The sequence below is a fragment of the Salmo salar genome, chromosome 03 (genome assembly GCF_965601325.2).
Source record: "Salmo salar chromosome 03, fSalSal1, whole genome shotgun sequence".
Classification (NCBI taxonomy): Eukaryota; Metazoa; Chordata; class Actinopteri; order Salmoniformes; family Salmonidae; genus Salmo; species Salmo salar.
In genome coordinates, this window is record NC_138293.1 from 9995957 (window position 1) to 10023019 (window position 27063).

Sequence of the window (27063 nt, forward strand, 5' to 3'; positions counted from 1 at the left end):
TTGGTTGTTTTCGTTCGAGGTTTGTACTGTAAGCCACATTGGTACTTGTGTTGATTCATTGACTTCGCTGTTTAAAGAAGGTAGAGATTGCACACATAAAAACACTGACCACGACGTGATTTGAACACGCAACCTTCTGATCTGGAGTCAGACGCGCTACCGTTGCGCCACGAGGTCTAGACAAAACGCGTCTTTGGAGGGGATGCCTAGTTCAGATTTCGTTGATTGTATCATTTGGAATGGAGGCCTGGATCTCTTGGGAAATGTATTATCTGACAATGCCCCCTCGTCAGCACGTGCCTCTGCCCGACAGGTTAGGTGTATGAAAATAAGTAAATGCAGAGCCCGAATAGCTCAGTCGGTAGAGCATCAGACTTTTAATCTGAGGGTCCAGGGTTCAAGTCCCTGTTCGGGCGCTGCTTTAATGTTCACCTTCCTTCAGTAGGCAGTCTTTCCATACTTGCATTTGGTCAGATTTAAAAATGGCTTTACTGCGAAAGCATACCATGCGATTATCTGAGGACAGCGCCCCTGTTCCAAAAGCATACAAACATTTTCCAATCATATAGAGTCACGAAAGTCAGAAATAGCCATCAAATTAATCACTTACCTTTGAAGATTTTCATCTGGCTGCAGTCACAAGAGTCTCAGCTACACAATAAATGTTTGTTTTGTTCAATAAAGTCCCTCTTTATATCCCAAAATCTCAGTTTTGTTGGCGCGTTGTGTTCAGTAATCCACTGGCTCAAAGGCGGTCAAAACACGCAGACGAATACGTCCGAACAGTACCGGTAAAGTTTGTTGAAACATGTCAAACGATTTTTATAATTAATCTTCAGGTTGGCAATTGTCTAAATACTCAATAATATTTCAACCGGACAATAGCGTATTCAATAGAAAGGAAAAACAACGACGGGCACGCACTTGGTCATGTGCGCAAACCAGCACTGCATGCTTCCTCAGTCCACTGACAGAAGGTCTCATTCTTCTTCATTTTTCAGAAAACAATCCTGAAACAATGTCTAAAGACTGTTGACATCTAGTGGAAGCCATAGGAACTGCAATCTGGGTCCTAACCCATTAGAAACTCAATAGGCATTCAATTGAAAACTTCCCACGTCAAATAAAGTCCCACTTCCCGGATGGATTTTCCTCAGATTTTCACCTGCCATATCAGTTCTGTTATACTCACAGACATCATTTGAACGGTTTTGGAAACTTTAAAGTGTGTTCTATCCAAATCTACCATTTATATGCATATCCTAGATTCTGGGCCTGAGTAACAGGCAGTTTACTTTGGGCACTCTTCTCATCCAGATGTCGAATCACTTCCCCTAAGCCATAAGAAGTTAAAATCCGTGTTCGAAGACTGATTTAAGCCTGTCAATCAATCACACAGCATCATCTGATCTGGGAATTTGCAGTGTGCCAGGCTTTTATGAGAGACAATTGTCATCTAAAGCAGAATTGGTTTGGTTGTTTTCGTTCGAGGTTTGTACTGTAAGCCACATTGGTACTTGTGTTGATTCATTGACTTCGCTGTTTAAAGAAGGTAGAGATTGCACACATAAAAACACTGACCACGACGTGATTTGAACACGCAACCTTCTGATCTGGAGTCAGACGCGCTACCGTTGCGCCACGAGGTCTAGACAAAACGCATCTTTGGAGGGGATGCCTAGTTCAGATTTCGTTGATTGTATCATTTGGAATGGAGGCCTGGATCTCTTGGGAAATGTATTATCTGACAATGCCCCCTCGTCAGCACGTGCCTCTGCCCGACAGGTTAGGTGTTTGAAAATAAGTAAATGCAGAGCCCGAATAGCTCAGTCGGTAGAGCATCAGACTTTTAATCTGAGGGTCCAGGGTTCAAGTCCCTGTTCGGGCGCTGCTTTAAAATTCACCTTCCTTCAGTAGGCAGTCTTTCCATACTTGCATTTGGTCAGATTTAAAAATGGCTTTACTGCGAAAGCATACCATGCGATTATCTGAGGACAGCGCCCCTGTTCCAAAAGCATACAAACATTTTCCAATCATATAGAGTCACGAAAGTCAGAAATAGCCATCAAATTAATCACTTACCTTTGAAGATTTTCATCTGGCTGCAGTCACAAGAGTCTCAGCTACACAATAAATGTTTGTTTTGTTCAATAAAGTCCCTCTTTATATCCCAAAATCTCAGTTTTGTTGGCGCGTTGTGTTCAGTAATCCACTGGCTCAAAGGCGGTCAAAACACGCAGACGAATACGTCCGAACAGTACCGGTAAAGTTTGTTGAAACATGTCAAACGATTTTTATAATTAATCTTCAGGTTGGCAATTGTCTAAATACTCAATAATATTTCAACCGGACAATAGCGTATTCAATAGAAAGGAAAAACAACGACGGGCACGCACTTGGTCATGTGCGCAAACCAGCACTGCATGCTTCCTCAGTCCACTGACAGAAGGTCTCATTCTTCTTCATTTTTCAGAAAACAATCCTGAAACAATGTCTAAAGACTGTTGACATCTAGTGGAAGCCATAGGAACTGCAATCTGGGTCCTAACCCATTAGAAACTCAATAGGCATTCAATTGAAAACTTCCCACGTCAAATAAAGTCCCACTTCCCGGATGGATTTTCCTCAGATTTTCACCTGCCATATCAGTTCTGTTATACTCACAGACATCATTTGAACGGTTTTGGAAACTTTAAAGTGTGTTCTATCCAAATCTACCATTTATATGCATATCCTAGATTCTGGGCCTGAGTAACAGGCAGTTTACTTTGGGCACTCTTCTTATCCAGATGTCGAATCACTTCCCCTAAGCCATAAGAAGTTAAAATCCGTGTTCGAAGACTGATTTAAGCCTGTCAATCAATCACACAGCATCATCTGATCTGGGAATTTGCAGTGTGACAGGCTTTTATGAGAGACAATTGTCATCTAAAGCAGAATTGGTTTGGTTGTTTTCGTTCGAGGTTTGTACTGTAAGCCACATTGGTACTTGTGTTGATTCATTGACTTCGATGTTTAAAGGAGGTAGAGATTGCACACATAAAAACACTGACCACGACGTGATTTGAACACGCAACCTTCTGATCTGGAGTCAGACGCGCTACCGTTGCGCCACGAGGTCTAGACAAAACGCGTCTTTGGAGGGGATGCCTAGTTCAGATTTCGTTGATTGTATCATTTGGAATGGAGGCCTGGATCTCTTGGGAAATGTATTATCTGACAATGCCCCCTCGTCAGCACGTGCCTCTGCCCGACAGGTTAGGTGTATGAAAATAAGTAAATGCAGAGCCCGAATAGCTCAGTCGGTAGAGCATCAGACTTTTAATCTGAGGGTCCAGGGTTCAAGTCCCTGTTCCGGCGCTGCTTTAATGTTCACCTTCCTTCAGTAGGCAGTCTTTCCATACTTGCATTTGGTCAGATTTAAAAATGGCTTTACTGCGAAAGCATACCATGCGATTATCTGAGGACAGCGCCCCTCTTCCAAAAGCATACAAACATTTTCCAATCATATAGAGTCACGAAAGTCAGAAATAGCCATCAAATTAATCACTTACCTTTGAAGATTTTCATCTGGCTGCAGTCACAAGAGTCTCAGCTACACAATAAATGTTTGTTTTGTTCAATAAAGTCCCTCTTTATATCCCAAAATCTCAGTTTTGTTGGCGCGTTGTGTTCAGTAATCCACTGGCTCAAAGGCGGTCAAAACACGCAGACGAATACGTCCGAACAGTACCGGTAAAGTTTGTTGAAACATGTCAAACGATTTTTATAATTAATCTTCAGGTTGGCAATTGTCTAAATACTCAATAATATTTCAACCGGACAATAGCGTATTCAATAGAAAGGAAAAACAACGACGGGCACGCACTTGGTCATGTGCGCAAACCAGCACTGCATGCTTCCTCAGTCCACTGACAGAAGGTCTCATTCTTCTTCATTTTTCAGAAAACAATCCTGAAACAATGTCTAAAGACTGTTGACATCTAGTGGAAGCCATAGGAACTGCAATCTGGGTCCTAACCCATTAGAAACTCAATAGGCATTCAATTGAAAACTTCCCACGTCAAATAAAGTCCCACTTCCCGGATGGATTTTCCTCAGATTTTCACCTGCCATATCAGTTCTGTTATACTCACAGACATCATTTGAACGGTTTTGGAAACTTTAAAGTGTGTTCTATCCAAATCTACCATTTATATGCATATCCTAGATTCTGGGCCTGAGTAACAGGCAGTTTACTTTGGGCACTCTTCTCATCCAGATGTCGAATCACTTCCCCTAAGCCATAAGAAGTTAAAATCCGTGTTCGAAGACTGATTTAAGCCTGTCAATCAATCACACAGCATCATCTGATCTGGGAATTTGCAGTGTGCCAGGCTTTTATGAGAGACAATTGTCATCTAAAGCAGAATTGGTTTGGTTGTTTTCGTTCGAGGTTTGTACTGTAAGCCACATTGGTACTTGTGTTGATTCATTGACTTCGCTGTTTAAAGAAGGTAGAGATTGCACACATAAAAACACTGACCACGACGTGATTTGAACACGCAACCTTCTGATCTGGAGTCAGACGCGCTACCGTTGCGCCACGAGGTCTAGACAAAACGCATCTTTGGAGGGGATGCCTAGTTCAGATTTCGTTGATTGTATCATTTGGAATGGAGGCCTGGATCTCTTGGGAAATGTATTATCTGACAATGCCCCCTCGTCAGCACGTGCCTCTGCCCGACAGGTTAGGTGTATGAAAATAAGTAAATGCAGAGCCCGAATAGCTCAGTCGGTAGAGCATCAGACTTTTAATCTGAGGGTCCAGGGTTCAAGTCCCTGTTCGGGCGCTGCTTTAATGTTCACCTTCCTTCAGTAGGCAGTCTTTCCATACTTGCATTTGGTCAGATTTAAAAATGGCTTTACTGCGAAAGCATACCATGCGATTATCTGAGGACAGCACCCCTGTTCCAAAAGCATACAAACATTCTCCAATCATATAGAGTCACGAAAGTCAGAAATAGCCATCAAATTAATCACTTACCTTTGAAGATTTTCATCTGGCTGCAGTCACAAGAGTCTCAGCTACACAATAAATGTTTGTTTTGTTCAATAAAGTCCCTCTTTATATCCCAAAATCTCAGTTTTGTTGGCGCGTTGTGTTCAGTAATCCACTGGCTCAAAGGCGGTCAAAACACGCAGACGAATACGTCCGAACAGTACCGGTAAAGTTTGTTGAAACATGTCAAACGATTTTTATAATTAATCTTCAGGTTGGCAATTGTCTAAATACTCAATAATATTTCAACCGGACAATAGCGTATTCAATAGAAAGGAAAAACAACGACGGGCACGCACTTGGTCATGTGCGCAAACCAGCACTGCATGCTTCCTCAGTCCACTGACAGAAGGTCTCATTCTTCTTCATTTTTCAGAAAACAATCCTGAAACAATGTCTAAAGACTGTTGACATCTAGTGGAAGCCATAGGAACTGCAATCTGGGTCCTAACCCATTAGAAACTCAATAGGCATTCAATTGAAAACTTCCCACGTCAAATAAAGTCCCACTTCCCGGATGGATTTTCCTCAGATTTTCACCTGCCATATCAGTTCTGTTATACTCACAGACATCATTTGAACGGTTTTGGAAACTTTAAAGTGTGTTCTATCCAAATCTACCATTTATATGCATATCCTAGATTCTGGGCCTGAGTAACAGGCAGTTTACTTTGGGCACTCTTCTCATCCAGATGTCGAATCACTTCCCCTAAGCCATAAGAAGTTAAAATCCGTGTTCGAAGACTGATTTAAGCCTGTCAATCAATCACACAGCATCATCTGATCTGGGAATTTGCAGTGTGACAGGCTTTTATGAGAGACAATTGTCATCTAAAGCAGAATTGGTTTGGTTGTTTTCGTTCGAGGTTTGTACTGTAAGCCACATTGGTACTTGTGTTGATTCATTGACTTCGATGTTTAAAGGAGGTAGAGATTGCACACATAAAAACACTGACCACGACGTGATTTGAACACGCAACCTTCTGATCTGGAGTCAGACGCGCTACCGTTGCGCCACGAGGTCTAGACAAAACGCGTCTTTGGAGGGGATGCCTAGTTCAGATTTCGTTGATTGTATCATTTGGAATGGAGGCCTGGATCTCTTGGGAAATGTATTATCTGACAATGCCCCCTCGTCAGCACGTGCCTCTGCCCGACAGGTTAGGTGTATGAAAATAAGTAAATGCAGAGCCCGAATAGCTCAGTCGGTAGAGCATCAGACTTTTAATCTGAGGGTCCAGGGTTCAAGTCCCTGTTCGGGCGCTGCTTTAATGTTCACCTTCCTTCAGTAGGCAGTCTTTCCATACTTGCATTTGGTCAGATTTAAAAATGGCTTTACTGCGAAAGCATACCATGCGATTATCTGAGGACAGCGCCCCTCTTCCAAAAGCATACAAACATTTTCCAATCATATAGAGTCACGAAAGTCAGAAATAGCCATCAAATTAATCACTTACCTTTGAAGATTTTCATCTGGCTGCAGTCACAAGAGTCTCAGCTACACAATAAATGTTTGTTTTGTTCAATAAAGTCCCTCTTTATATCCCAAAATCTCAGTTTTGTTGGCGCGTTGTGTTCAGTAATCCACTGGCTCAAAGGCGGTCAAAACACGCAGACGAATACGTCCGAACAGTACCGGTAAAGTTTGTTGAAACATGTCAAACGATTTTTATAATTAATCTTCAGGTTGGCAATTGTCTAAATACTCAATAATATTTCAACCGGACAATAGCGTATTCAATAGAAAGGAAAAACAACGACGGGCACGCACTTGGTCATGTGCGCAAACCAGCACTGCATGCTTCCTCAGTCCACTGACAGAAGGTCTCATTCTTCTTCATTTTTCAGAAAACAATCCTGAAACAATGTCTAAAGACTGTTGACATCTAGTGGAAGCCATAGGAACTGCAATCTGGGTCCTAACCCATTAGAAACTCAATAGGCATTCAATTGAAAACTTCCCACGTCAAATAAAGTCCCACTTCCCGGATGGATTTTCCTCAGATTTTCACCTGCCATATCAGTTCTGTTATACTCACAGACATCATTTGAACGGTTTTGGAAACTTTAAAGTGTGTTCTATCCAAATCTACCATTTATATGCATATCCTAGATTCTGGGCCTGAGTAACAGGCAGTTTACTTTGGGCACTCTTCTCATCCAGATGTCGAATCACTTCCCCTAAGCCATAAGAAGTTAAAATCCGTGTTCGAAGACTGATTTAAGCCTGTCAATCAATCACACAGCATCATCTGATCTGGGAATTTGCAGTGTGCCAGGCTTTTATGAGAGACAATTGTCATCTAAAGCAGAATTGGTTTGGTTGTTTTCGTTCGAGGTTTGTACTGTAAGCCACATTGGTACTTGTGTTGATTCATTGACTTCGCTGTTTAAAGAAGGTAGAGATTGCACACATAAAAACACTGACCACGACGTGATTTGAACACGCAACCTTCTGATCTGGAGTCAGACGCGCTACCGTTGCGCCACGAGGTCTAGACAAAACGCATCTTTGGAGGGGATGCCTAGTTCAGATTTCGTTGATTGTATCATTTGGAATGGAGGCCTGGATCTCTTGGGAAATGTATTATCTGACAATGCCCCCTCGTCAGCACGTGCCTCTGCCCGACAGGTTAGGTGTATGAAAATAAGTAAATGCAGAGCCCGAATAGCTCAGTCGGTAGAGCATCAGACTTTTAATCTGAGGGTCCAGGGTTCAAGTCCCTGTTCGGGCGCTGCTTTAATGTTCACCTTCCTTCAGTAGGCAGTCTTTCCATACTTGCATTTGGTCAGATTTAAAAATGGCTTTACTGCGAAAGCATACCATGCGATTATCTGAGGACAGCACCCCTGTTCCAAAAGCATACAAACATTCTCCAATCATATAGAGTCACGAAAGTCAGAAATAGCCATCAAATTAATCACTTACCTTTGAAGATTTTCATCTGGCTGCAGTCACAAGAGTCTCAGCTACACAATAAATGTTTGTTTTGTTCAATAAAGTCCCTCTTTATATCCCAAAATCTCAGTTTTGTTGGCGCGTTGTGTTCAGTAATCCACTGGCTCAAAGGCGGTCAAAACACGCAGACGAATACGTCCGAACAGTACCGGTAAAGTTTGTTGAAACATGTCAAACGATTTTTATAATTAATCTTCAGGTTGGCAATTGTCTAAATACTCAATAATATTTCAACCGGACAATAGCGTATTCAATAGAAAGGAAAAACAACGACGGGCACGCACTTGGTCATGTGCGCAAACCAGCACTGCATGCTTCCTCAGTCCACTGACAGAAGGTCTCATTCTTCTTCATTTTTCAGAAAACAATCCTGAAACAATGTCTAAAGACTGTTGACATCTAGTGGAAGCCATAGGAACTGCAATCTGGGTCCTAACCCATTAGAAACTCAATAGGCATTCAATTGAAAACTTCCCACGTCAAATAAAGTCCCACTTCCCGGATGGATTTTCCTCAGATTTTCACCTGCCATATCAGTTCTGTTATACTCACAGACATCATTTGAACGGTTTTGGAAACTTTAAAGTGTGTTCTATCCAAATCTACCATTTATATGCATATCCTAGATTCTGGGCCTGAGTAACAGGCAGTTTACTTTGGGCACTCTTCTCATCCAGATGTCGAATCACTTCCCCTAAGCCATAAGAAGTTAAAATCCGTGTTCGAAGACTGATTTAAGCCTGTCAATCAATCACACAGCATCATCTGATCTGGGAATTTGCAGTGTGACAGGCTTTTATGAGAGACAATTGTCATCTAAAGCAGAATTGGTTTGGTTGTTTTCGTTCGAGGTTTGTACTGTAAGCCACATTGGTACTTGTGTTGATTCATTGACTTCGATGTTTAAAGGAGGTAGAGATTGCACACATAAAAACACTGACCACGACGTGATTTGAACACGCAACCTTCTGATCTGGAGTCAGACGCGCTACCGTTGCGCCACGAGGTCTAGACAAAACGCGTCTTTGGAGGGGATGCCTAGTTCAGATTTCGTTGATTGTATCATTTGGAATGGAGGCCTGGATCTCTTGGGAAATGTATTATCTGACAATGCCCCCTCGTCAGCACGTGCCTCTGCCCGACAGGTTAGGTGTATGAAAATAAGTAAATGCAGAGCCCGAATAGCTCAGTCGGTAGAGCATCAGACTTTCAATCTGAGGGTCCAGGGTTCAAGTCCCTGTTCGGGCGCTGCTTTAATGTTCACCTTCCTTCAGTAGGCAGTCTTTCCATACTTGCATTTGGTCAGATTTAAAAATGGCTTTACTGCGAAAGCATACCATGCGATTATCTGAGGACAGCACCCCTGTTCCAAAAGCATACAAACATTCTCCAATCATATAGAGTCACGAAAGTCAGAAATAGCCATCAAATTAATCACTTACCTTTGAAGATTTTCATCTGGCTGCAGTCACAAGAGTCTCAGCTACACAATAAATGTTTGTTTTGTTCAATAAAGTCCCTCTTTATATCCCAAAATCTCAGTTTTGTTGGCGCGTTGTGTTCAGTAATCCACTGGCTCAAAGGCGGTCAAAACACGCAGACGAATACGTCCGAACAGTACCGGTAAAGTTTGTTGAAACATGTCAAACGATTTTTATAATTAATCTTCAGGTTGGCAATTGTCTAAATACTCAATAATATTTCAACCGGACAATAGCGTATTCAATAGAAAGGAAAAACAACGACGGGCACGCACTTGGTCATGTGCGCAAACCAGCACTGCATGCTTCCTCAGTCCACTGACAGAAGGTCTCATTCTTCTTCATTTTTCAGAAAACAATCCTGAAACAATGTCTAAAGACTGTTGACATCTAGTGGAAGCCATAGGAACTGCAATCTGGGTCCTAACCCATTAGAAACTCAATAGGCATTCAATTGAAAACTTCCCACGTCAAATAAAGTCCCACTTCCCGGATGGATTTTCCTCAGATTTTCACCTGCCATATCAGTTCTGTTATACTCACAGACATCATTTGAACGGTTTTGGAAACTTTAAAGTGTGTTCTATCCAAATCTACCATTTATATGCATATCCTAGATTCTGGGCCTGAGTAACAGGCAGTTTACTTTGGGCACTCTTCTCATCCAGATGTCGAATCACTTCCCCTAAGCCATAAGAAGTTAAAATCCGTGTTCGAAGACTGATTTAAGCCTGTCAATCAATCACACAGCATCATCTGATCTGGGAATTTGCAGTGTGACAGGCTTTTATGAGAGACAATTGTCATCTAAAGCAGAATTGGTTTGGTTGTTTTCGTTCGAGGTTTGTACTGTAAGCCACATTGGTACTTGTGTTGATTCATTGACTTCGATGTTTAAAGGAGGTAGAGATTGCACACATAAAAACACTGACCACGACGTGATTTGAACACGCAACCTTCTGATCTGGAGTCAGACGCGCTACCGTTGCGCCACGAGGTCTAGACAAAACGCGTCTTTGGAGGGGATGCCTAGTTCAGATTTCGTTGATTGTATCATTTGGAATGGAGGCCTGGATCTCTTGGGAAATGTATTATCTGACAATGCCCCCTCGTCAGCACGTGCCTCTGCCCGACAGGTTAGGTGTATGAAAATAAGTAAATGCAGAGCCCGAATAGCTCAGTCGGTAGAGCATCAGACTTTCAATCTGAGGGTCCAGGGTTCAAGTCCCTGTTCGGGCGCTGCTTTAATGTTCACCTTCCTTCAGTAGGCAGTCTTTCCATACTTGCATTTGGTCAGATTTAAAAATGGCTTTACTGCGAAAGCATACCATGCGATTATCTGAGGACAGCGCCCCTCTTCCAAAAGCATACAAACATTTTCCAATCATATAGAGTCACGAAAGTCAGAAATAGCCATCAAATTAATCACTTACCTTTGAAGATTTTCATCTGGCTGCAGTCACAAGAGTCTCAGCTACACAATAAATGTTTGTTTTGTTCAATAAAGTCCCTCTTTATATCCCAAAATCTCAGTTTTGTTGGCGCGTTGTGTTCAGTAATCCACTGGCTCAAAGGCGGTCAAAACACGCAGACGAATACGTCCGAACAGTACCGGTAAAGTTTGTTGAAACATGTCAAACGATTTTTATAATTAATCTTCAGGTTGGCAATTGTCTAAATACTCAATAATATTTCAACCGGACAATAGCGTATTCAATAGAAAGGAAAAACAACGACGGGCACGCACTTGGTCATGTGCGCAAACCAGCACTGCATGCTTCCTCAGTCCACTGACAGAAGGTCTCATTCTTCTTCATTTTTCAGAAAACAATCCTGAAACAATGTCTAAAGACTGTTGACATCTAGTGGAAGCCATAGGAACTGCAATCTGGGTCCTAACCCATTAGAAACTCAATAGGCATTCAATTGAAAACTTCCCACGTCAAATAAAGTCCCACTTCCCGGATGGATTTTCCTCAGATTTTCACCTGCCATATCAGTTCTGTTATACTCACAGACATCATTTGAACGGTTTTGGAAACTTTAAAGTGTGTTCTATCCAAATCTACCATTTATATGCATATCCTAGATTCTGGGCCTGAGTAACAGGCAGTTTACTTTGGGCACTCTTCTCATCCAGATGTCGAATCACATCCCCTAAGCCATAAGAAGTTAAAATCCGTGTTCGAAGACTGATTTAAGCCTGTCAATCAATCACACAGCATCATCTGATCTGGGAATTTGCAGTGTGACAGGCTTTTATGAGAGACAATTGTCATCTAAAGCAGAACTGGTTTGGTTGTTTTCGTTCGAGGTTTGTACTGTAAGCCACATTGGTACTTGTGTTGATTCATTGACTTCGCTGTTTAAAGAAGGTAGAGATTGCACACATAAAAACACTGACCACGACGTGATTTGAACACGCAACCTTCTGATCTGGAGTCAGACGCGCTACCGTTGCGCCACGAGGTCTAGACAAAACGCGTCTTTGGAGGGGATGCCTAGTTCAGATTTCATTGATTGTATCATTTGGAATGGAGGCCTGGATCTCTTGGGAAATGTATTATCTGACAATGCCCCCTCGTCAGCACGTGCCTCTGCCCGACAGGTTAGGTGTATGAAAATAAGTAAATGCAGAGCCCGAATAGCTCAGTCGGTAGAGCATCAAAATTTTAATGTGAGGGTCCAGGGTTCAAGTCCCTGTTCGGGCGCTGCTTTAATGTTCACCTTCCTTTAGTAGGCAGTCTTTCCATACTTGCATTTGGTCAGATTTAAAAATGGCTTTACTGCGAAAGCATACCATGCGATTATCTGAGGACAGCGCCCCTCTTCCAAAAGCATACAAACATTTTCCAATCATATAGAGTCACGAAAGTCAGAAATAGCCATCAAATTAATCACTTACCTTTGAAGATTTTCATCTGGCTGCAGTCACAAGAGTCTCAGCTACACAATAAATGTTTGTTTTGTTCAATAAAGTCCCTCTTTATATCCCAAAATCTCAGTTTTGTTGGCGCGTTGTGTTCAGTAATCCACTGGCTCAAAGGCGGTCAAAACACGCAGACGAATACGTCCGAACAGTACCGGTAAAGTTTGTTGAAACATGTCAAACGATTTTTATAATTAATCTTCAGGTTGGCAATTGTCTAAATACTCAATAATATTTCAACCGGACAATAGCGTATTCAATAGAAAGGAAAAACAACGACGGGCACGCACTTGGTCATGTGCGCAAACCAGCACTGCATGCTTCCTCAGTCCACTGACAGAAGGTCTCATTCTTCTTCATTTTTCAGAAAACAATCCTGAAACAATGTCTAAAGACTGTTGACATCTAGTGGAAGCCATAGGAACTGCAATCTGGGTCCTAACCCATTAGAAACTCAATAGGCATTCAATTGAAAACTTCCCACGTCAAATAAAGTCCCACTTCCCGGATGGATTTTCCTCAGATTTTCACCTGCCATATCAGTTCTGTTATACTCACAGACATCATTTGAACGGTTTTGGAAACTTTAAAGTGTGTTCTATCCAAATCTACCATTTATATGCATATCCTAGATTCTGGGCCTGAGTAACAGGCAGTTTACTTTTGGCACTCTTCTCATCCAGATGTCGAATCACATCCCCTAAGCCATAAGAAGTTAAAATCCGTGTTCGAAGACTGATTTAAGCCTGTCAATCAATCACACAGCATCATCTGATCTGGGAATTTGCAGCGTGACAGGCTTTTATGAGAGACAATTGTCATCTAAAGCAGAATTGGTTTGGTTGTTTTCGTTCGAGGTTTGTACTGTAAGCCACATTGGTACTTGTGTTGATTCATTGACTTCGCTGTTTAAAGAAGGTAGAGATTGCACACATAAAAACACTGACCACGACGTGATTTGAACACGCAACCTTCTGATCTGGAGTCAGACGCGCTACCGTTGCGCCACGAGGTCTAGACAAAACGCGTCTTTGGAGGGGATGCCTAGTTCAGATTTCGTTGATTGTATCATTTGGAATGGAGGCCTGGATCTCTTGGGAAATGTATTATCTGACAATGCCCCCTCGTCAGCACGTGCCTCTGCCCGACAGGTTAGGTGTATGAAAATAAGTAAATGCAGAGCCCGAATAGCTCAGTCGGTAGAGCATCAGACTTTTAATCTGAGGGTCCAGGGTTCAAGTCCCTGTTCGGGCGCTGCTTTAATGTTCACCTTCCTTCAGTAGGCAGTCTTTCCATACTTGCATTTGGTCAGATTTAAAAATGGCTTTACTGCGAAAGCATACCATGCGATTATCTGAGGACAGCGCCCCTCTTCCAAAAGCATACAAACATTTTCCAATCATATAGAGTCACGAAAGTCAGAAATAGCCATCAAATTAATCACTTACCTTTGAAGATTTTCATCTGGCTGCAGTCACAAGAGTCTCAGCTACACAATAAATGTTTGTTTTGTTCAATAAAGTCCCTCTTTATATCCCAAAATCTCAGTTTTGTTGGCGCGTTGTGTTCAGTAATCCACTGGCTCAAAGGCGGTCAAAACACGCAGACGAATACGTCCGAACAGTACCGGTAAAGTTTGTTGAAACATGTCAAACGATTTTTATAATTAATCTTCAGGTTGGCAATTGTCTAAATACTCAATAATATTTCAACCGGACAATAGCGTATTCAATAGAAAGGAAAAACAACGACGGGCACGCACTTGGTCATGTGCGCAAACCAGCACTGCATGCTTCCTCAGTCCACTGACAGAAGGTCTCATTCTTCTTCATTTTTCAGAAAACAATCCTGAAACAATGTCTAAAGACTGTTGACATCTAGTGGAAGCCATAGGAACTGCAATCTGGGTCCTAACCCATTAGAAACTCAATAGGCATTCAATTGAAAACTTCCCACGTCAAATAAAGTCCCACTTCCCGGATGGATTTTCCTCAGATTTTCACCTGCCATATCAGTTCTGTTATACTCACAGACATCATTTGAACGGTTTTGGAAACTTTAAAGTGTGTTCTATCCAAATCTACCATTTATATGCATATCCTAGATTCTGGGCCTGAGTAACAGGCAGTTTACTTTGGGCACTCTTCTCATCCAGATGTCGAATCACATCCCCTAAGCCATAAGAAGTTAAAATCCGTGTTCGAAGACTGATTTAAGCCTGTCAATCAATCACACAGCATCATCTGATCTGGGAATTTGCAGTGTGACAGGCTTTTATGAGAGACAATTGTCATCTAAAGCAGAACTGGTTTGGTTGTTTTCGTTCGAGGTTTGTACTGTAAGCCACATTGGTACTTGTGTTGATTCATTGACTTCGCTGTTTAAAGAAGGTAGAGATTGCACACATAAAAACACTGACCACGACGTGATTTGAACACGCAACCTTCTGATCTGGAGTCAGACGCGCTACCGTTGCGCCACGAGGTCTAGACAAAACGCGTCTTTGGAGGGGATGCCTAGTTCAGATTTCATTGATTGTATCATTTGGAATGGAGGCCTGGATCTCTTGGGAAATGTATTATCTGACAATGCCCCCTCGTCAGCACGTGCCTCTGCCCGACAGGTTAGGTGTATGAAAATAAGTAAATGCAGAGCCCGAATAGCTCAGTCGGTAGAGCATCAAAATTTTAATGTGAGGGTCCAGGGTTCAAGTCCCTGTTCGGGCGCTGCTTTAATGTTCACCTTCCTTTAGTAGGCAGTCTTTCCATACTTGCATTTGGTCAGATTTAAAAATGGCTTTACTGCGAAAGCATACCATGCGATTATCTGAGGACAGCGCCCCTCTTCCAAAAGCATACAAACATTTTCCAATCATATAGAGTCACGAAAGTCAGAAATAGCCATCAAATTAATCACTTACCTTTGAAGATTTTCATCTGGCTGCAGTCACAAGAGTCTCAGCTACACAATAAATGTTTGTTTTGTTCAATAAAGTCCCTCTTTATATCCCAAAATCTCAGTTTTGTTGGCGCGTTGTGTTCAGTAATCCACTGGCTCAAAGGCGGTCAAAACACGCAGACGAATACGTCCGAACAGTACCGGTAAAGTTTGTTGAAACATGTCAAACGATTTTTATAATTAATCTTCAGGTTGGCAATTGTCTAAATACTCAATAATATTTCAACCGGACAATAGCGTATTCAATAGAAAGGAAAAACAACGACGGGCACGCACTTGGTCATGTGCGCAAACCAGCACTGCATGCTTCCTCAGTCCACTGACAGAAGGTCTCATTCTTCTTCATTTTTCAGAAAACAATCCTGAAACAATGTCTAAAGACTGTTGACATCTAGTGGAAGCCATAGGAACTGCAATCTGGGTCCTAACCCATTAGAAACTCAATAGGCATTCAATTGAAAACTTCCCACGTCAAATAAAGTCCCACTTCCCGGATGGATTTTCCTCAGATTTTCACCTGCCATATCAGTTCTGTTATACTCACAGACATCATTTGAACGGTTTTGGGAACTTTAAAGTGTGTTCTATCCAAATCTACCATTTATATGCATATCCTAGATTCTGGGCCTGAGTAACAGGCAGTTTACTTTGGGCACTCTTCTCATCCAGATGTCGAATCACTTCCCCTAAGCCATAAGAAGTTAAAATCCGTGTTCGAAGACTGATTTAAGCCTGTCAATCAATCACACAGCATCATCTGATCTGGGAATTTGCAGTGTGCCAGGCTTTTATGAGAGACAATTGTCATCTAAAGCAGAATTGGTTTGGTTGTTTTCGTTCGAGGTTTGTACTGTAAGCCACATTGGTACTTGTGTTGATTCATTGACTTCGCTGTTTAAAGAAGGTAGAGATTGCACACATAAAAACACTGACCACGACGTGATTTGAAGACGCAACCTTCTGATCCGGAGTCAGACGCGCTACCGTTGCGCCACGAGGTCTAGACAAAACGCATCTTTGGAGGGGATGCCTAGTTCAGATTTCGTTGATTGTATCATTTGGAATGGAGGCCTGGATCTCTTGGGAAATGTATTATCTGACAATGCCCCCTCGTCAGCACGTGCCTCTGCCCGACAGGTTAGGTGTATGAAAATAAGCAAACTCAGAGCCCGAATAGCTCAGTCGGTAGAGCATCAGACTTTTAATCTGAGGGTCCAGGGTTGAAGTCCCTGTTCGGGCGCTGCTTTAATGTTTACCTTCCTTCAGTAGGCAGTCTTTCCATACTTGCATTTGGTCAGATTTAAAAATGGCTTTACTGCGAAAGCATACCATGCGATTATCTGAGGACAGCGCCCCTCTTCCAAAAGCATACAAACATTTTCCAATCATATAGAGTCACGAAAGTCAGAAATAGCGATCAAATTAATCACTTACCTTTGAAGATTTTCATCTGGTTGCAGTCACAAGAGTCTCAGCTACACAATAAATGTTTGTTTTGTTCAATAAAGTCCCTCTTTATATCCCAAAATCTCAGTTTTGTTGGCGCGTTGTGTTCAGTAATCCACTGGCTCAAAGGCGGTCAAAACACGCAGACGAATACGTCCGAACAGTACCGGTAAAGTTTGTTGAAACATGTCAAACGATTTTTATAATTAATCTTCAGGTTGGCAATTGTCTAAATACTCGATAATATTTCAACCGGACAATAGCGTATTCAATAGAAAGGAAAAACAACGACGGGCACGCACTAGGTCATGTGCGCAAACCAGCACTGCATGCTTCCTCAGTCCACTGACAGAAGGTCTCATTCTTCTTCATTTTTCAGAAAACAATCCTGAAACAATGTCTAAAGACTGTTGACATCTAGTGGAAGCCATAGGAACTGCAATCTGGGTCCTAACCCATTAGAAACTCAATAGGCATTCAATTGAAAACTTCCCACGTCAAATAAAGTCCCACTTCCCGGATGGATTTTCCTCAGATTTTCACCTGCCATATCAGTTCTGTTATACTCACAGACATCATTTGAACGGTTTTGGAAACTTTAAAGTGTGTTCTATCCAAATCTACCATTTATATGCATATCCTAGATTCTGGGCCTGAGTAACAGGCAGTTTACTTTGGGCACTCTTCTCATCCAGATGTCGAATCACTTCCCCTAATCCATAAGAAGTTAAAATCCGTGTTCGAAGACTGATTTAAGCCTGTCAATCAATCACACAGCATCATCTGATGTGGGAATTTGCAGTGTGCCAGGCTTTTATGAGAGACAATTGTCATCTAAAGCAGAATTGGTTTGGTTGTTTTCGTTCGAGGTTTGTACTGTAAGCCACATTGGTACTTGTGTTGATTCATTGACTTCGATGTTTAAAGGAGGTAGAGATTGCACACATAAAAACACTGACCACGACGTGATTTGAACACGCAATCTTCTGATCTGGAGTCAGACGCACTACCGTTGCGCCACAAGGTCTAGACAAAACGCGTCTTTGGAGGGGATGCCTAGTTCAGATTTCGTTGATTGTATCATTTGGAATGGAGGCCTGGATCTCTTGGGAAATGTATTATCTGACAATGCCCCCTCGTCAGCACGTGCCTCTGCCCGACAGGTTAGGTGTATGAAAATAATTAAATGCAGAGCCCGAATAGCTCAGTCGGTAGAGCATCAGACTTTTAATCTGAGGGTCCAGGGTTCAAGTCCCTGTTCGGGCGCTGCTTTAATGTTCATCTTCCTTCAGTAGGCAGTCTTTCCATACTTGCATTTGGTCAGATTTAAAAATGGCTTTACAGCGAAAGCATACCATGCGATTATCTGAGGACAGCGCCCCTCTTCCAAAAGCATACAAACATTTTCCAATCATATAGAGTCACGAAAGTCAGAAATAGCCATCAAATTAATCACTTACCTTTGAAGATTTTCATCTGGTTGCAGTCACAAGAGTCTCAGCTACACAATAAATGTTTGTTTTGTTCAATAAAGTCCCTCTTTATATCCCAAAATCTCAGTTTTGTTGGCGCGTTGTGTTCAGTAATCCACTGGCTCAAAGGCGGTCAAAACACGCAGACGAATATGTCCGAACAGTACCGGTAAAGTTTGTTGAAACATGTCAAACGATTTTTATAATTAATCTTCAGGTTGGCAATTGTCTAAATACTCGATAATATTTCAACCGGACAATAGCGTATTCAATAGAAAGGAAAAACAACGACGGGCACGCACTTGGTCATGGGCGCAAACCAGCACTGCATGCTTCCTCAGTCCACTGACAGAAGGTCTCATTCTTCTTCATTTTTCAGAAAACAATCCTGAAACAATGTCTAAAGACTGTTGACATCTAGTGGAAGCCATAGGAACTGCAATCTGGGTCCTAACCCATTAGAAACTCAATAGGCATTCAATTGAAAACTTCCCACATAAAAAAAAATCCCACTTCCCGGATGGATTTTCCTCAGATTTTCACCTGCCATATCAGTTCTGTTATACTCACAGACATCATTTGAACGGTTTTGGAAACTTTAAAGTGTGTTCTATCCAGATCTACCATTTATATGCATATCCTAGATTCTGGGCCTGAGTAACAGGCAGTTTACTTTGGGCACTCTTCTCATCCAGATGTCGAATCACTTCCCCTAAGCCATAAGAAGTTAAAATCCGTGTTCGAAGACTGATTTAAGCCTGTGAATCAATCACACAGCATCATCTGATCTGGGAATTTGCAGTGTGCCAGGCTTTTATGAGAGACAATTGTCATCTAAAGCAGAATTGGTTTGGTTGTTTTCGTTCGAGGTTTGTACTGTAAGCCACATTGGTACTTGTGTTGATTCATTGACTTCGCTGTTTAAAGAAGGTAGAGATTGCACACATAAAAACACTGACCACGACGTGATTTGAACACGCAACCTTCTGATCTGGAGTCAGACGCGCTACCGTTGCGCCACGAGGTCTAGACAAAACGCATCTTTGGAGGGGATGCCTAGTTCAGATTTCGTTGATTGTATAATTTGGAATGGAGGCCTGGATCTCTTGGGAAATGTATTATCTGACAATGCCCCCTCGTCAGCACGTGCCTCTGCCCGACAGGTTAGGTGTATGAAAATAAGCAAATGCAGAGACCGAATAGCTCAGTCGGTAGAGCATCAGACTTTTAATCTGAGGGTCCAGGGTTCAAGTCCCTGTTCGGGCGCTGCTTTAATGTTTACCTTCCTTCAGTAGGCAGTCTTTCCATACTTGCATTTGGTCAGATTTAAAAATGGCTTTACTGCGAAAGCATACCATGCGATTATCTGAGGACAGCGCCCCTGTTCCAAAAGCATACAAACATTTTCCAATCATATAGAGTCATGAAAGTCAGAAATAGCGATCAAATTAATCACTTACCTTTGAAGATTTTCATCTGGTTGCAGTCACAAGAGTCTCAGCTACACAATAAATGTTTGTTTTGTTCAATAAAGTCCCTCTTTATATCCCAAAATCTCAGTTTTGTTGGCGCGTTGTGTTCAGTAATCCACTGGCTCAAAGGCGGTCAAAACACGCAGACGAATACGTCCGAACAGTACCGGTAAAGTTTGTTGAAACATGTCAAACGATTTTTATAATTAATCTTCAGGTTGGCAATTGTCTAAATACTCGATAATATTTCAACCGGACAATAGCGTATTCAATAGAAAGGAAAAACAACGACGGGCACGCACTAGGTCATGTGCGCAAACCAGCACTGCATGCTTCCTCAGTCCACTGACAGAAGGTCTCATTCTTCTTCATTTTTCAGAAAACAATCCTGAAACAATGTCTAAAGACTGTTGACATCTAGTGGAAGCCATAGGAACTGCAATCTGGGTCCTAACCCATTAGAAACTCAATAGGCATTCAATTGAAAACTTCCCACGTCAAATAAAGTCCCACTTCCCGGATGGATTTTCCTCAGATTTTCACCTGCCATATCAGTTCTGTTATACTCACAGACATCATTTTAATGGTTTTGGAAACTTTAAAGTGTGTTCTATCCAAATCTACCATTTATATGCATATCCTAGATTCTGGGCCTGAGTAACAGGCAGTTTACTTTGGGCACTCTTCTCATCCAGATGTCGAATCACTTCCCCTAAGCCATAAGAAGTTCAAATCCGTGTTCGAAGACTGATTTAAGCCTGTCAATCAATCACACAGCATCATCTGATCTGGGAATTTGCAGTGTGACAGGCTTTTATGAGAGACAATTGTCATCTAAAGCAGAATTGGTTTGGTTGTTTTCGTTCGAGGTTTGTACTGTAAGCCACATTGGTACTTGTGTTGATTCATTGACTTCGCTGTTTAAAGAAGGTAGAGATTGCACACATAAAAACACTGACCACGACATGATTTGAACACGCAACCTTCTGATCTGGAGTCAGACGCGCTACCGTTGCGCCACGAGGTCTAGACAAAAAGCATCTTTGGAGGGGATGCCTAGTTCAGATTTCGTTGATTGTATCATTTGGAATGGAGGCCTGGATCTCTTGGGAAATGTATTATCTGACAATGCCCCCTCGTCAGCACGTGCCTCTGCCCGACAGGTTAGGTGTATGGAAATAAGTAAACGAAGAGCCCGAATAGCTCAGTCGGTAGAGCATCAGACTTTTAATCTGAGGGTCCAGGGTTCAAGTCCCTGTTCGGGCGCTGCTTTAATGTTCACCTTCCTTCACTAGGCAGTCTTTCCATACTTGTATTTGGTCAGATTTAAAAATGGCTTTAATGCGAAAGCATACCATGCGATTATCTGAGGACAGCGCCCCTCTTCCAAAAGCATACAAACATTTTCCAATCATATAGAGTCACGAAAGTCAGAAATAGCCATCAAATTAATCACTTACCTTTGAAGATTTTCATCTGGTTGCAGTCACAAGAGTCTCAGCTACACAATAAATGTTTCTTTTGTTCAATAAAGTCCCTCTTTATATCCCAAAAACTCAGTTTTGTTGGCGCGTTGTGTTCAGTAATCCACTGGCTCAAAGGCGGTCAAAACACGCAGACGAATACGTCCGAACAGTACCGGTAAAGTTTGTTGAAACATGTCAAACGATTTTTATAATTAATCTTCAGGTTGGCAATTGTCTAAATACTCGATAATATTTCAACCGGACAATAGCGTATTCAATAGAAAGGAAAAACAACGACGGGCACGCACTTGGTCATGTGCGCAAACCAGCACTGCATGCTTCCTCAGTCCACTGACAGAAGGTCTCATTCTTCTTCATTTTTCAGAAAACAATCCTGAAACAATGTCTAAAGACTGTTGACATCTAGTGGAAGCCATAGGAACTGCAATCTGGGTCCTAACCCATTAGAAACTCAATAGGCATTCAATTGAAAACTTCCCACATCAAAAAAAATCCCACTTCCCGGATGGATTTTCCTCAGATTTTCACCTGCCATATCAGTTCTGTTATACTCACAGACATCATTTGAATGGTTTTGGAAACTTTAAAGTGTGTTCTATCCAAATCTACCATTTATATGCATATCCTAGATTCTGGGCCTGAGTAACAGGCAGTTTACTTTGGGCACTCTTCTCATCCAGATGTCGAATCACTTCCCCTAAGCCATAAGAAGTTCAAATCCGTGTTCGAAGACTGATTTAAGCCTGTCAATCAATCACACAGCATCATCTGATCTGGGAATTTGCAGTGTGACAGGCTTTTATGAGAGACAATTGTCATCTAAAGCAGAATTGGTTTGGTTGTTTTCGTTCGAGGTTTGTACTGTAAGCCACATTGGTACTTGTGTTGATTCATTGACTTCGCTGTTTAAAGAAGGTAGAGATTGCACACATAAAAACACTGACCACGACATGATTTGAACACGCAACCTTCTGATCTGGAGTCAGACGCGCTACCGTTGCGCCACGAGGTCTAGACAAAAAGCATCTTTGGAGGGGATGCCTAGTTCAGATTTCGTTGATTGTATCATTTGGAATGGAGGCCTGGATCTCTTGGGAAATGTATTATCTGACAATGCCCCCTCGTCAGCACGTGCCTCTGCCCGACAGGTTAGGTGTATGGAAATAAGTAAATGAAGAGCCCGAATAGCTCAGTCGGTAGAGCATCAGACTTTTAATCTGAGGGTCCAGGGTTCAAGTCCCTGTTCGGGCGCTGCTTTAATGTTCACCTTCCTTCACTAGGCAGTCTTTCCATACTTGTATTTGGTCAGATTTAAAAATGGCTTTAATGCGAAAGCATACCATGCGATTATCTGAGGACAGCGCCCCTCTTCCAAAAGCATACAAACATTTTCCAATCATATAGAGTCACGAAAGTCAGAAATAGCCATCAAATTAATCACTTACCTTTGAAGATTTTCATCTGGTTGCAGTCACAAGAGTCTCAGCTACACAATAAATGTTTCTTTTGTTCAATAAAGTCCCTCTTTATATCCCAAAAACTCAGTTTTGTTGGCGCGTTGTGTTCAGTAATCCACTGGCTCAAAGGCGGTCAAAACACGCAGACGAATACGTCCGAACAGTACCGGTAAAGTTTGTTGAAACATGTCAAACGATTTTTATAATTAATCTTCAGGTTGGCAATTGTCTAAATACTCGATAATATTTCAACCGGACAATAGCGTATTCAATAGAAAGGAAAAACAACGACGGGCACGCACTTGGTCATGTGCGCAAACCAGCACTGCATGCTTCCTCAGTCCACTGACAGAAGGTCTCATTCTTCTTCATTTTTCAGAAAACAATCCTGAAACAATGTCTAAAGACTGTTGACATCTAGTGGAAGCCATAGGAACTGCAATCTGGGTCCTAACCCATTAGAAACTCAATAGGCATTCAATTGAAAACTTCCCACATCAAAAAAAATCCCACTTCCCGGATGGATTTTCCTCAGATTTTCACCTGCCATATCAGTTCTGTTATACTCACAGACATCATTTGAATGGTTTTGGAAACTTTAAAGTGTGTTCTATCCAAATCTACCATTTATATGCATATCCTAGATTCTGGGCCTGAGTAACAGGCAGTTTACTTTGGGCACTCTTCTCATCCAGATGTCGAATCACTTCCCCTAAGCCATAAGAAGTTAAAATCCGTGTTCGAAGACTGATTTAAGCCTGTGAATCAATCACACAGCATCATCTGATCTGGGAATTTGCAGTGTGACAGGCTTTTATGAGAGACAATTGTCATCTAAAGCAGAATTGGTTTGGTTGTTTTCGTTCGAGGTTTGTACTGTAAGCCACATTGGTACTTGTGTTGATTCATTGACTTCGCAGTTTAAAGGAGGTAGAGATTGCACACATAAAAACACTGACCACGACGTGATTTGAACACGCAACCTTCTGATCTGGAGTCAGACGCGCTACCGTTGCGCCACGAGGTCTAGACAAAATGCGTCTTTGGAGGGGATGCCTAGTTCAGATTTCGTTGATTGTATCATTTGGAATGGAGGCCTGGATCTCTTGGGAAATGTATTATCTGACAATGCCCCCTCGTCAGCACGTGCCTCTGCCCGACAGGTTAGGTGTATGAAAATAAGTAAATGCAGAGCCCGAATAGCTCAGTCGGTAGAGCATCAGACTTTTAATCTGAGGGTCCAGGTTTCAAGTCCCTGTTCGGGCGCTGCTTTAATGTTCACCTTCCTTCACTAGGCAGTCTTTCCATACTTGTATTTGGTCAGATTTAAAAATGGCTTTAATGCGAAAGCATACCATGCGATTATCTGAGGACAGCGCCCCTCTTCCAAAAGCATACAAACATTTTCCAATCATATAGAGTCACGAAAGTCAGAAATAGCCATCAAATTAATCACTTACCTTTGAAGATTTTCATCTGGTTTCAGTCACAAGAGTCTCAGCTACACAATAAATGTTTCTTTTGTTCAATAAAGTCCCTCTTTATATCCCAAAAACTCAGTTTTGTTGGCGCGTTGTGTTCAGTAATCCACTGGCTCAAAGGCGGTCAAAACACGCAGACGATTATGTCCGAACAGTACCGGTAAAGTTTGTTGAAACATGTCAAACGATTTTTATAATTAATCTTCAGGTTGGCAATTGTCTAAATACTCGATAATATTTCAACCGGACAATAGCGTATTCAATAGAAAGGAAAAACAACGACGGGCACGCACTAGGTCATGTGCGCAAACCAGCACTGCATGCTTCCTCAGTCCACTGACAGAAGGTCTCATTCTTCTTCATTTTTCAGAAAACAATCCTGAAACAATGTCTAAAGACTGTTGACATCTAGTGGAAGCCATAGGAACTGCAATCTGGGTCCTAACCCATTAGAAACTCAATAGGCATTCAATTGAAAACTTCCCACGTCAAATAAAGTCCCACTTCCCGGATGGATTTTCCTCAGATTTTCACCTGCCATATCAGTTCTGTTATACTCACAGACATCATTTTAATGGTTTTGGAAACTTTAAAGTGTGTTCTATCCAAATCTACCATTTATATGCATATCCTAGATTCTGAGCCAGAGTAACAGGCAGTTTACTTTGGGCACTCTTCTCATCCAGATGTCGAATCACTTCCCCTAAGCCATAAGAAGTTCAAATCCGTGTTCGAAGACTGATTTAAGCCTGTCAATCAATCACACAGCATCATCTGATCTGGGAATTTGCAGTGTGACAGGCTTTTATGAGAGACAATTGTCATCTAAAGCAGAATTGGTTTGGTTGTTTTCGTTCGAGGTTTGTACTGTAAGCCACATTGGTACTTGTGTTGATTCATTGACTTCGCTGTTTAAAGAAGGTAGAGATTGCACACATAAAAACACTGACCACGACATGATTTGAACACGCAACCTTCTGATCTGGAGTCAGACGCGCTACCGTTGCGCCACGAGGTCTAGACAAAAAGCATCTTTGGAGGGGATGCCTAGTTCAGATTTCGTTGATTGTATCATTTGGAATGGAGGCCTGGATCTCTTGGGAAATGTATTATCTGACAATGCCCCCTCGTCAGCACGTGCCTCTGCCCGACAGGTTAGGTGTATGGAAATAAGTAAATGAAGAGCCCGAATAGCTCAGTCGGTAGAGCATCAGACTTTTAATCTGAGGGTCCAGGGTTCAAGTCCCTGTTCGGGCGCTGCTTTAATGTTCACCTTCCTTCACTAGGCAGTCTTTCCATACTTGTATTTGGTCAGATTTAAAAATGGCTTTAATGCGAAAGCATACCATGCGATTATCTGAGGACAGCGCCCCTCTTCCAAAAGCATACAAACATTTTCCAATCATATAGAGTCACGAAAGTCAGAAATAGCCATCAAATTAATCACTTACCTTTGAAGATTTTCATCTGGTTGCAGTCACAAGAGTCTCAGCTACACAATAAATGTTTCTTTTGTTCAATAAAGTCCCTCTTTATATCCCAAAAACTCAGTTTTGTTGGCGCGTTGTGTTCAGTAATCCACTGGCTCAAAGGCGGTCAAAACACGCAGACGAATACGTCCGAACAGTACCGGTAAAGTTTGTTGAAACATGTCAAACGATTTTTATAATTAATCTTCAGGTTGGCAATTGTCTAAATACTCGATAATATTTCAACCGGACAATAGCGTATTCAATAGAAAGGAAAAACAACGACGGGCACGCACTTGGTCATGTGCGCAAACCAGCACTGCATGCTTCCTCAGTCCACTGACAGAAGGTCTCATTCTTCTTCATTTTTCAGAAAACAATCCTGAAACAATGTCTAAAGACTGTTGACATCTAGTGGAAGCCATAGGAACTGCAATCTGGGTCCTAACCCATTAGAAACTCAATAGGCATTCAATTGAAAACTTCCCACATCAAAAAAAATCCCACTTCCCGGATGGATTTTCCTCAGATTTTCACCTGCCATATCAGTTCTGTTATACTCACAGACATCATTTGAATGGTTTTGGAAACTTTAAAGTGTGTTCTATCCAAATCTACCATTTATATGCATATCCTAGATTCTGGGCCTGAGTAACAGGCAGTTTACTTTGGGCACTCTTCTCATCCAGATGTCGAATCACTTCCCCTAAGCCATAAGAAGTTAAAATCCGTGTTCGAAGACTGATTTAAGCCTGTGAATCAATCACACAGCATCATCTGATCTGGGAATTTGCAGTGTGACAGGCTTTTATGAGAGACAATTGTCATCTAAAGCAGAATTGGTTTGGTTGTTTTCGTTCGAGGTTTGTACTGTAAGCCACATTGGTACTTGTGTTGATTCATTGACTTCGCAGTTTAAAGGAGGTAGAGATTGCACACATAAAAACACTGACCACGACGTGATTTGAACACGCAACCTTCTGATCTGGAGTCAGACGCGCTACCGTTGCGCCACGAGGTCTAGACAAAACGCGTCTTTGGAGGGGATGCCTAGTTCAGATTTCGTTGATTGTATCATTTGGAATGGAGGCCTGGATCTCTTGGGAAATGTATTATCTGACAATGCCCCCTCGTCAGCACGTGCCTCTGCCCGACAGGTTAGGTGTATGAAAATAAGTAAATGCAGAGCCCGAATAGCTCAGTCGGTAGAGCATCAGACTTTTAATCTGAGGGTCCAGGTTTCAAGTCCCTGTTCGGGCGCTGCTTTAATGTTCACCTTCCTTCACTAGGCAGTCTTTCCATACTTGTATTTGGTCAGATTTAAAAATGGCTTTAATGCGAAAGCATACCATGCGATTATCTGAGGACAGCGCCCCTCTTCCAAAAGCATACAAACATTTTCCAATCATAT

At 42.0% G+C, this 27063-nt stretch overlaps 36 non-coding genes across 36 annotated transcripts; 17 read left to right on the forward strand and 19 right to left on the reverse strand.

The window, feature by feature from the left end:
- Nucleotides 1–105: 105 nt before the first annotated feature.
- trnaw-cca (transfer RNA tryptophan (anticodon CCA)) lies at nucleotides 106–177 on the reverse strand. Its single transcript has one exon. It is a non-coding gene; the product is annotated as a tRNA-Trp (tRNA).
- Nucleotides 178–343: 166 nt separating this feature from the next.
- trnak-uuu (transfer RNA lysine (anticodon UUU)) lies at nucleotides 344–416 on the forward strand. The gene has a single exon. It is a non-coding gene; the product is annotated as a tRNA-Lys (tRNA).
- Nucleotides 417–1577: 1161 nt separating this feature from the next.
- Nucleotides 1578–1649, reverse strand: trnaw-cca (transfer RNA tryptophan (anticodon CCA)). The gene has a single exon. It is a non-coding gene; the product is annotated as a tRNA-Trp (tRNA).
- A 166-nt stretch (nucleotides 1650–1815) lies between these two features.
- trnak-uuu (transfer RNA lysine (anticodon UUU)) lies at nucleotides 1816–1888 on the forward strand. The gene has a single exon. It is a non-coding gene; the product is annotated as a tRNA-Lys (tRNA).
- Nucleotides 1889–3049: 1161 nt separating this feature from the next.
- Nucleotides 3050–3121, reverse strand: trnaw-cca (transfer RNA tryptophan (anticodon CCA)). The gene has a single exon. It is a non-coding gene; the product is annotated as a tRNA-Trp (tRNA).
- A 166-nt stretch (nucleotides 3122–3287) lies between these two features.
- Nucleotides 3288–3360, forward strand: trnak-uuu (transfer RNA lysine (anticodon UUU)). The gene has a single exon. It is a non-coding gene; the product is annotated as a tRNA-Lys (tRNA).
- A 1161-nt stretch (nucleotides 3361–4521) lies between these two features.
- trnaw-cca (transfer RNA tryptophan (anticodon CCA)) lies at nucleotides 4522–4593 on the reverse strand. The gene has a single exon. It is a non-coding gene; the product is annotated as a tRNA-Trp (tRNA).
- A 166-nt stretch (nucleotides 4594–4759) lies between these two features.
- trnak-uuu (transfer RNA lysine (anticodon UUU)) lies at nucleotides 4760–4832 on the forward strand. Its single transcript has one exon. It is a non-coding gene; the product is annotated as a tRNA-Lys (tRNA).
- A 1161-nt stretch (nucleotides 4833–5993) lies between these two features.
- On the reverse strand, nucleotides 5994–6065 carry trnaw-cca (transfer RNA tryptophan (anticodon CCA)). The gene has a single exon. It is a non-coding gene; the product is annotated as a tRNA-Trp (tRNA).
- Nucleotides 6066–6231: 166 nt separating this feature from the next.
- Nucleotides 6232–6304, forward strand: trnak-uuu (transfer RNA lysine (anticodon UUU)). The gene has a single exon. It is a non-coding gene; the product is annotated as a tRNA-Lys (tRNA).
- Nucleotides 6305–7465: 1161 nt separating this feature from the next.
- Nucleotides 7466–7537, reverse strand: trnaw-cca (transfer RNA tryptophan (anticodon CCA)). The gene has a single exon. It is a non-coding gene; the product is annotated as a tRNA-Trp (tRNA).
- Nucleotides 7538–7703: 166 nt separating this feature from the next.
- Nucleotides 7704–7776, forward strand: trnak-uuu (transfer RNA lysine (anticodon UUU)). Its single transcript has one exon. It is a non-coding gene; the product is annotated as a tRNA-Lys (tRNA).
- Nucleotides 7777–8937: 1161 nt separating this feature from the next.
- On the reverse strand, nucleotides 8938–9009 carry trnaw-cca (transfer RNA tryptophan (anticodon CCA)). Its single transcript has one exon. It is a non-coding gene; the product is annotated as a tRNA-Trp (tRNA).
- A 166-nt stretch (nucleotides 9010–9175) lies between these two features.
- Nucleotides 9176–9248, forward strand: trnae-uuc (transfer RNA glutamic acid (anticodon UUC)). The gene has a single exon. It is a non-coding gene; the product is annotated as a tRNA-Glu (tRNA).
- Nucleotides 9249–10409: 1161 nt separating this feature from the next.
- Nucleotides 10410–10481, reverse strand: trnaw-cca (transfer RNA tryptophan (anticodon CCA)). The gene has a single exon. It is a non-coding gene; the product is annotated as a tRNA-Trp (tRNA).
- Nucleotides 10482–10647: 166 nt separating this feature from the next.
- On the forward strand, nucleotides 10648–10720 carry trnae-uuc (transfer RNA glutamic acid (anticodon UUC)). The gene has a single exon. It is a non-coding gene; the product is annotated as a tRNA-Glu (tRNA).
- Nucleotides 10721–11881: 1161 nt separating this feature from the next.
- Nucleotides 11882–11953, reverse strand: trnaw-cca (transfer RNA tryptophan (anticodon CCA)). The gene has a single exon. It is a non-coding gene; the product is annotated as a tRNA-Trp (tRNA).
- A 1400-nt stretch (nucleotides 11954–13353) lies between these two features.
- On the reverse strand, nucleotides 13354–13425 carry trnaw-cca (transfer RNA tryptophan (anticodon CCA)). Its single transcript has one exon. It is a non-coding gene; the product is annotated as a tRNA-Trp (tRNA).
- Nucleotides 13426–13591: 166 nt separating this feature from the next.
- trnak-uuu (transfer RNA lysine (anticodon UUU)) lies at nucleotides 13592–13664 on the forward strand. The gene has a single exon. It is a non-coding gene; the product is annotated as a tRNA-Lys (tRNA).
- Nucleotides 13665–14825: 1161 nt separating this feature from the next.
- On the reverse strand, nucleotides 14826–14897 carry trnaw-cca (transfer RNA tryptophan (anticodon CCA)). The gene has a single exon. It is a non-coding gene; the product is annotated as a tRNA-Trp (tRNA).
- A 1400-nt stretch (nucleotides 14898–16297) lies between these two features.
- trnar-ccg (transfer RNA arginine (anticodon CCG)) lies at nucleotides 16298–16369 on the reverse strand. The gene has a single exon. It is a non-coding gene; the product is annotated as a tRNA-Arg (tRNA).
- A 166-nt stretch (nucleotides 16370–16535) lies between these two features.
- trnak-uuu (transfer RNA lysine (anticodon UUU)) lies at nucleotides 16536–16608 on the forward strand. The gene has a single exon. It is a non-coding gene; the product is annotated as a tRNA-Lys (tRNA).
- Nucleotides 16609–17769: 1161 nt separating this feature from the next.
- Nucleotides 17770–17841, reverse strand: trnaw-cca (transfer RNA tryptophan (anticodon CCA)). The gene has a single exon. It is a non-coding gene; the product is annotated as a tRNA-Trp (tRNA).
- Nucleotides 17842–18007: 166 nt separating this feature from the next.
- trnak-uuu (transfer RNA lysine (anticodon UUU)) lies at nucleotides 18008–18080 on the forward strand. The gene has a single exon. It is a non-coding gene; the product is annotated as a tRNA-Lys (tRNA).
- A 1161-nt stretch (nucleotides 18081–19241) lies between these two features.
- trnaw-cca (transfer RNA tryptophan (anticodon CCA)) lies at nucleotides 19242–19313 on the reverse strand. The gene has a single exon. It is a non-coding gene; the product is annotated as a tRNA-Trp (tRNA).
- A 166-nt stretch (nucleotides 19314–19479) lies between these two features.
- Nucleotides 19480–19552, forward strand: trnak-uuu (transfer RNA lysine (anticodon UUU)). Its single transcript has one exon. It is a non-coding gene; the product is annotated as a tRNA-Lys (tRNA).
- Nucleotides 19553–20713: 1161 nt separating this feature from the next.
- Nucleotides 20714–20785, reverse strand: trnaw-cca (transfer RNA tryptophan (anticodon CCA)). Its single transcript has one exon. It is a non-coding gene; the product is annotated as a tRNA-Trp (tRNA).
- A 166-nt stretch (nucleotides 20786–20951) lies between these two features.
- Nucleotides 20952–21024, forward strand: trnak-uuu (transfer RNA lysine (anticodon UUU)). Its single transcript has one exon. It is a non-coding gene; the product is annotated as a tRNA-Lys (tRNA).
- A 1161-nt stretch (nucleotides 21025–22185) lies between these two features.
- Nucleotides 22186–22257, reverse strand: trnaw-cca (transfer RNA tryptophan (anticodon CCA)). The gene has a single exon. It is a non-coding gene; the product is annotated as a tRNA-Trp (tRNA).
- A 166-nt stretch (nucleotides 22258–22423) lies between these two features.
- trnak-uuu (transfer RNA lysine (anticodon UUU)) lies at nucleotides 22424–22496 on the forward strand. The gene has a single exon. It is a non-coding gene; the product is annotated as a tRNA-Lys (tRNA).
- A 1161-nt stretch (nucleotides 22497–23657) lies between these two features.
- On the reverse strand, nucleotides 23658–23729 carry trnaw-cca (transfer RNA tryptophan (anticodon CCA)). Its single transcript has one exon. It is a non-coding gene; the product is annotated as a tRNA-Trp (tRNA).
- A 166-nt stretch (nucleotides 23730–23895) lies between these two features.
- trnak-uuu (transfer RNA lysine (anticodon UUU)) lies at nucleotides 23896–23968 on the forward strand. The gene has a single exon. It is a non-coding gene; the product is annotated as a tRNA-Lys (tRNA).
- Nucleotides 23969–25129: 1161 nt separating this feature from the next.
- Nucleotides 25130–25201, reverse strand: trnaw-cca (transfer RNA tryptophan (anticodon CCA)). The gene has a single exon. It is a non-coding gene; the product is annotated as a tRNA-Trp (tRNA).
- Nucleotides 25202–25367: 166 nt separating this feature from the next.
- On the forward strand, nucleotides 25368–25440 carry trnak-uuu (transfer RNA lysine (anticodon UUU)). Its single transcript has one exon. It is a non-coding gene; the product is annotated as a tRNA-Lys (tRNA).
- A 1161-nt stretch (nucleotides 25441–26601) lies between these two features.
- On the reverse strand, nucleotides 26602–26673 carry trnaw-cca (transfer RNA tryptophan (anticodon CCA)). Its single transcript has one exon. It is a non-coding gene; the product is annotated as a tRNA-Trp (tRNA).
- Nucleotides 26674–26839: 166 nt separating this feature from the next.
- trnak-uuu (transfer RNA lysine (anticodon UUU)) lies at nucleotides 26840–26912 on the forward strand. Its single transcript has one exon. It is a non-coding gene; the product is annotated as a tRNA-Lys (tRNA).
- Nucleotides 26913–27063: the final 151 nt, after the last annotated feature.